The 6097-nt window shown below is 49.9% G+C and overlaps 1 pseudogene across 1 annotated transcript; it reads right to left on the bottom strand.

The window, feature by feature from the left end:
- Positions 1-5095: 5095 nt before the first annotated feature.
- On the bottom strand, positions 5096-5847 carry LOC308512187 (TCF3 fusion partner-like; annotated as a pseudogene). The gene has a single exon. The product of its transcript is annotated as a TCF3 fusion partner-like (transcript).
- Between the last annotated feature and the right edge of the window lie 250 nt (positions 5848-6097).

Genomic DNA, 6097 nt, shown 5'->3' on the forward strand with positions numbered 1-6097 from the left:
GATAGGATTCCAACTTCACTTGCCTCCAAGGCAATGGTCATCAGCTGTGACAAGAGTTTGTTTCAACAAGGTGGGGCAGTTGCCTCTGCCTGGAGGTTAATTGTTATTTATAATCTCTTTTTTTTTTCTCTTTTTTTTTTCTTTTTTTTTTAATTTTTTTATTGCTTAAAGTATTACAAAGGGTATTACATATGTTTATAATCTCTTAACTGCCCTCAGGGCACGGTGTTTACCAGTAGTGTGTGTTAATTGTGTCCCCTCCAGGAAAAGCAAATGTCTGCATGGGAGAGATTTTCTCTGCTGCATGAGGAAATGACTTCTCCCAGGAACTTGAAGTGTTTGTCTTCTGAGCTGGTAACCTTGACTCCCAGTTCTGGCTTTTTCCCTCACAGCTCCAGTCCACTTCACCCTCCCTTTGCCAGGGCACAAGGTATGTGGCTCCACAGGGAAGTTTGTGCGTTGGCCCTTTAAGAGGATGCCGGAATTTCCAGTTGTCTCTCCCTGGCAGACAGTGCCCTGCTGCTATTCACATCCACAGGTTATATGTGTACGCTCCTCAGTTCTGGTGCTCTCTGCTAGGAGGCCCAGCTTGGGGATTAGACCCAGAGTTCTCAGTGGCAGTCCTCCACAGCTGAGATATCTCTCCGAGACTTCAGTTGCTGTCTGTGGGTGTCAGACCCGCCCCCTTCCAGCCTCCTCTCCTCCTACCAGTGTCTACGTGGCCTCCACCTTCGGTCCTCGGGTGTCAGGGTTCTCTCCTGTGAGTTTTCCATTGATTATTCAGGAAGTTGTTCTGTATTTTAGTTGGAATATCAGTTTGTTCCTGGGAGCATGTCCCTGCAGCATACACTTATTCTGCCACCATTCTTTTAAAAATATTTTTATTTATCTCAGAGAGAAACGGAGAGCGAGTGAGAGTTAGAAACATCAGTGATGAGAGAGATTCATTGATCAGCTCCCTCCTGCATGCCCCAGACTGGTGATTTATTCCACTCCCAGGTAAGTGCCCTTGACCTGAATCAAATCTGGGCCCTTCGGTCTGAAGGCCAGTGATCTGTCCACTGTTCCAAATTGGCTAGGGTTCTGCCACCTTTTTCAATCTTCTTCAGAATCCCTCTGCATTGTAAAGTCCCTGCTAACATTCTTGTCCAATACACTCCTTTTCATGTGGTTTCAGGATGGAGTTGTGCATGAAGGCCCTAATGTCCTGTGAGTGCACATTCTGATCAATAGCACCATCAGGAAATGTGCATTGAGGCATGCTCAGTAGGCATATAGTAACATAAACCTGCCATGTCTCTTACTGTTTCTGTCTCTGTTTGGATCATGATGGATCCCAACTAAGGCTCTTGTTTCAAGTAGGGGTTGGCAGGATATACTCTTCACTTCAACACGTGTTCTTCTGAGAAACTTTGGTAATGGTGCCCTACTCTAAAATGTATTAGGCCATTCAATTATAAGGCCAGATCTTTTTATAAGGACAAGGCATTTATTTTTATTGAATGATAATTCTAAGAAACACATCTAATCTAATAAAAGAGAAACATGGTAATTGGCGTACGACGGCTACCCTTCCCATTGGCTAATCAGGGCAATATGCAAATTAACTGTCAGCCAAGATGGCGGCCGGCAGCCAGGCAGCTTGAAACTAACATGAGGCTTGCTTGCTTCAATGACGGAGGACTCCAACGTTCCCCGCCGGCTGCTGCAGGCCTCTGAGCCTGCAGTTTCAAACATTGTAACAAATATAGACGCTAAACAAAACCTCAGCCAGCTGGGATCTCAGAGCTGGGGTTGATACAGAGTTTTGAGAACTAAAACAAACCAGATACCTGCTTTCAGGAGCGGAGGCCTAAGAGCTGGAGCCTCAGAGCTAAAGCTGGCCCAGAATTAAAAAAAGAAAAAGAAAAAAGGAGCAGTTGGGAGCTTCAGTCCCAGCCTGAAAACAGCCCTCAGCTCCTCACCCAGACTGGCCAGGCACCCCAGTGGGGACCCCCACCCTGAAGGGTGTTTGACCAGCTGCAAACATCCCCTCATCCAGGCTGGCCAGGCACCCCAGTGAAGACCCCCACCCCTGATCCAGAACACTCTTCAGGGCAAACCAGCCAGCCCCACCCATGAACCAGTTCTCTATTCTATATAGTAAAAGGATAATATGCCTCCCAGCACCAGGATCAGCGGAGCCGAGGGGCCTCCCTGCACCAGGATCAGCGTGACAGGGGGCAGCGCCCAAACCCCCTGATTGCCCTTCTCTGTGGGTGATAGAGGGCGGCGCCCCAACCCCCCACCATGGGCCCTGCTCTGTGTGTGATGGGGTAGAGTCATAACCTCCCCATCGGCCCTGCCCTGAGTGTGACAGTGGTGGCGCCCCAACTCCCCTGATCGGCCCTGCTCTGTGGGTGATAGAGAGTGGCGCCCCAATCCCCTGATCCTCCCTGCTCTGTGTGTGACAGGGGGTGTTGTGCCAACTCCCCTATCGGCCCTACTCTTTTAGTGACAGGGTGATGCTCCCCAACCCCCTAATGGGCCCTGCTCTGTGCGTGACAGGGGGCAGTGCCCCAACCCCCTGATCGGCCCTGCTCTGTGCGTGACAGGGGGCAGTGCCCCAACCCTCTGATCGGCCCTGCTCTGTGCGTGACAAGGGTTGGTGCCACCACCTCCCCATCGACCCTGCCTTGAGTGTGACAGGGGACGGTTCCCCAACCCCCCAATTGGCCCTACTCTGAGCATGACTGAGGGTGGCATCGCAACCTCCCAATCCGCCCTGCTCTGTGCATGACAGGGGGTGGTGCCCCAAATCCCAGTGGGCCCTGCTCTGAGCCCAACCAGGGGCTGCACCAAGAGATTGGGCCTGCCCTCTGCCACCCGGGAGCAGGCCTAAGCCAGCAGGTCATATCTCCCAAGGGGTCCCAGACTGCGAGAGGGCACAGGCCAGGCTGAGGGACCCCGGGCCTCTAATAAATATATAAAGATATACTTTGTGCTTCCAACAATCATATACGTATTGAGGAAATGTGGAGACCAAATAACTACAACTGAATCAATAGGATGCAATTACTGTAGTTCCTCGCATTACATTGTTGACACGTTCCTGAAGTGGGATATAATGCAATATTTGTGTAAGTCAGAACCCACCTACATAAGCACGTATGTCACTCACATGGAGTACAAATACACAGCAGTAATGGCGTGAAACAGTAAAAAAAAAAAAAAAAAAAAAAAAAAAAAAAAAAAAAAAAAAAATTAAAAGAAAGATAACAATTCCTGACCTTTACTTGTGGTAAATGAATAATAATAATAAAAAAACCATAAAGCATATATGTACATACGTAGAAATGATCAAACTTTTTTAAAAAATAAATAAATGGGGTATGGAGACGTATCCAGAACCTATGTACTTTGAGTCCAACATAACCCAAGGAATGTCTACATTATCTCAACAGGCTGAAAAGTGACCAATGTGGATTCAGATGGTCTGTTTTTAATGAAAACAAGGTTGGGAAGGCACACTTCAAAGAGTTAGGCATTGCAAGTTCCAAATCAGAGCGTGCACATTGTTGTGAAGAAATAAGGTAAAAGTGACTTATTCATATTAGTAAAGAGATGTTTTAAAATCTAACACTGAGACCCTCACTATAATTTATGTTGGAAAATTGAAAGTATTGATAGCATCAGTGTAGTTAAGAAGAATATGCCTCTGCACTTGAATATAGACAAGCAGCCTGCCCATTTCAATTTTGGATGAGATAGTGAGCAAAGAAAATTAGTGAAAGGCTCATTTAGGGACATTAGTGGAAAGAATTAGCACTGAAACATAGTACTGTTTGTGGGAGATGTAATATTTCTCATATTTTGAAGGAGATTAGTGCCCTTCATATAAGCCATTAAATAATACTGCTAAAGAGCAGTAAAATCTATATGGCCATCATTACCAAAATTCAGGTTATACCTTTAAATTATTCAGCATTAGAAGAGAACCATGCTAAATCGGTGATAAATAATAAAATGACTAGAGGCCCGGTGAACGAAATTTAAGCACTGGTGGCGTCCCACAGCCTGGCCTGCGCCCTCACGTAATCTGGGACACCTTGGGAGATGTGGGACTGCCAGGTTAGGTCTGACACCTCCTGAGGGATGTAGCAGTGCACGAAACGGCAGGCAGCCGGGCAGGAGCCCAAGCTGGAGCCAGGTGCTGTGTTCCCGCTCATCCAGGCCCCACTCCACCTGCCACCACTGGTTCGTAGCCTTGTCACATAGGCAGCAGAGGCTCTTGCTGTCACAGCTGCACTTTCCAGCCTTTAGCCCGGCTTCTGGCTGAGTGATGCTCTCGCTGTGGGAGAGCCTTGACCACCTGGGGGAAGCTCCTGTGTTGAGCGTCTGCGTCCTGGTGGTCGGTGTGCATCGTACCAACCACTCATAATGTCGCTTATGCTTTTATATATATATACTAGAGGCCCGGTGCACAAAAATCTGTGCACTCGGGTGGGTCCCTCAGCCCGCCCTGTGCCCTCTCGCAATCTGGGGCCCCTTGAGGGCCCCTTCCCCTGGCTGCTGGCACCAGTTTTCCTCCGGCGCCTGGAACCCAGGCCTTCCCTCTTCGCCAGGAGGGGCGCGCACAGTGGGCTAGGGACTTAGCTCTTTTAAAAATACTTCTGAATGTTTGGTAAATAACCCTGTAGGAATCTCCTTTCTGAAACATGTTGGTTGTTAAGGGCTGATTTGGGTAATCAACAAAATGTATGTTAGAATCCTAATCTCCAGAACCTAAGAATGTACCTGTGTATAGAGATAAGATCTTTAAAGAGGGGATTAGATTAAATTGAGGCAGTTCTAGTGGGACCCTTAGCCCATCTCACTGAAGTCCTTATAAGAAGAGGAATGTTGGGGCCCTGCCTCAGTAGGTCCGGGGGTTCCCAAAGGTGTGGATGGAGTCGGCGACGAAGGAATGACACAGAGGCAGCATTCAGGTGATCATCATATCCAGGTTCTCTTTTTATTGTCCTGTTACATCTATATTTATACTATTTGATCCTAAAAGCATGCCTCTATAAGCTTTTTTTTGCCAAGGAGAGCATGGGGTCTGTTTATTGGGGGGTCAGTCAAAGGGGGAGCTGGCTAGGGTGGGGTAGGGCAGCTACTTGTCTGGCCCCCAGAAACCCAACTTGTGTCCAAAGCCTCGACCGCTTTGAAGCCAAAGTCTTCCTCCACCTTTATCTGTATGGGGGCCAGCTCCAGAGACAGCGGGACTCACGCCTGGCCCCCTTCCGGTGGCACTCGCCGCCTCTTCCAACCCCTGGGCCCCTCGCCAGGGGCCAGGCTGCTGGCTTCTGCAGGCGCTGGCGTCCTCCTGGGCGGGGACAGCCCCTCTTTCTCTGGAGGCTGGTTCTCAGCGTTGCCTGGGGTGGGGGCATCTGTGCCCTGGCTGCCCTCATCCTCCAGTAAGATGGTGAACTGGCTGGCCCAGTAGTTGTCACCGTAGGAGTCCAGCACCTTCATGAGGAACCTCCTCTCCTGCTGGAGTCTCCATGTTATCCTCTATATCTGATGGAGCCTGTCCAGGACCCACTCCTTCGCCTGCTCAATCTCCCTGCAGCGCCTGGTACTTCCTGCGATTAAGTTCCCTTTGGCGCCGCTGTTGCCAGCCTCAGGCTGCCTCCTCCTCTTCCTCTAGCTCCTGGAGGCTGGAGCTGCCCAGACCCCCAGACAGGAACTCCACTTCGGTCTCAAGCTCGCTCTCCAGGATGTGACCACCTTCAGCGGAGGCAGCGCCAGCTCCCAGCCAGGAGGTGCTGAGAACTCCTCAAAGCCCACGGCTGCCATGGACCCCTCTCTCTGCCCCAGCTCCATTTCTCCCTGGCTCCAGGCGCAGAACTTCCAACCTTGCAAGCCTCTAGTTTAAAGTGGCTTGCAAAACTACAGCCCATTGGATTTCACAGCCAGGCACCCAGGCCCGGCTGCTAAGCCTCCTGTGAGTTGTAGTTCTCTATTTCCAGCTTGCCTCCCTGCCCCACCCCCACCCCAGTCCCAACTGAAAGGCCCTGCTGGCTGGACTAACCCTGTGGCCAGGCATCTGAGTCACCTCGGGTCTTTATTCCTG

This window comes from Myotis nattereri (genome assembly GCF_964212035.1).
Source record: "Myotis nattereri genome assembly, chromosome: Y".
In the NCBI taxonomy this organism is placed as follows: Eukaryota; Metazoa; Chordata; class Mammalia; order Chiroptera; family Vespertilionidae; genus Myotis; species Myotis nattereri.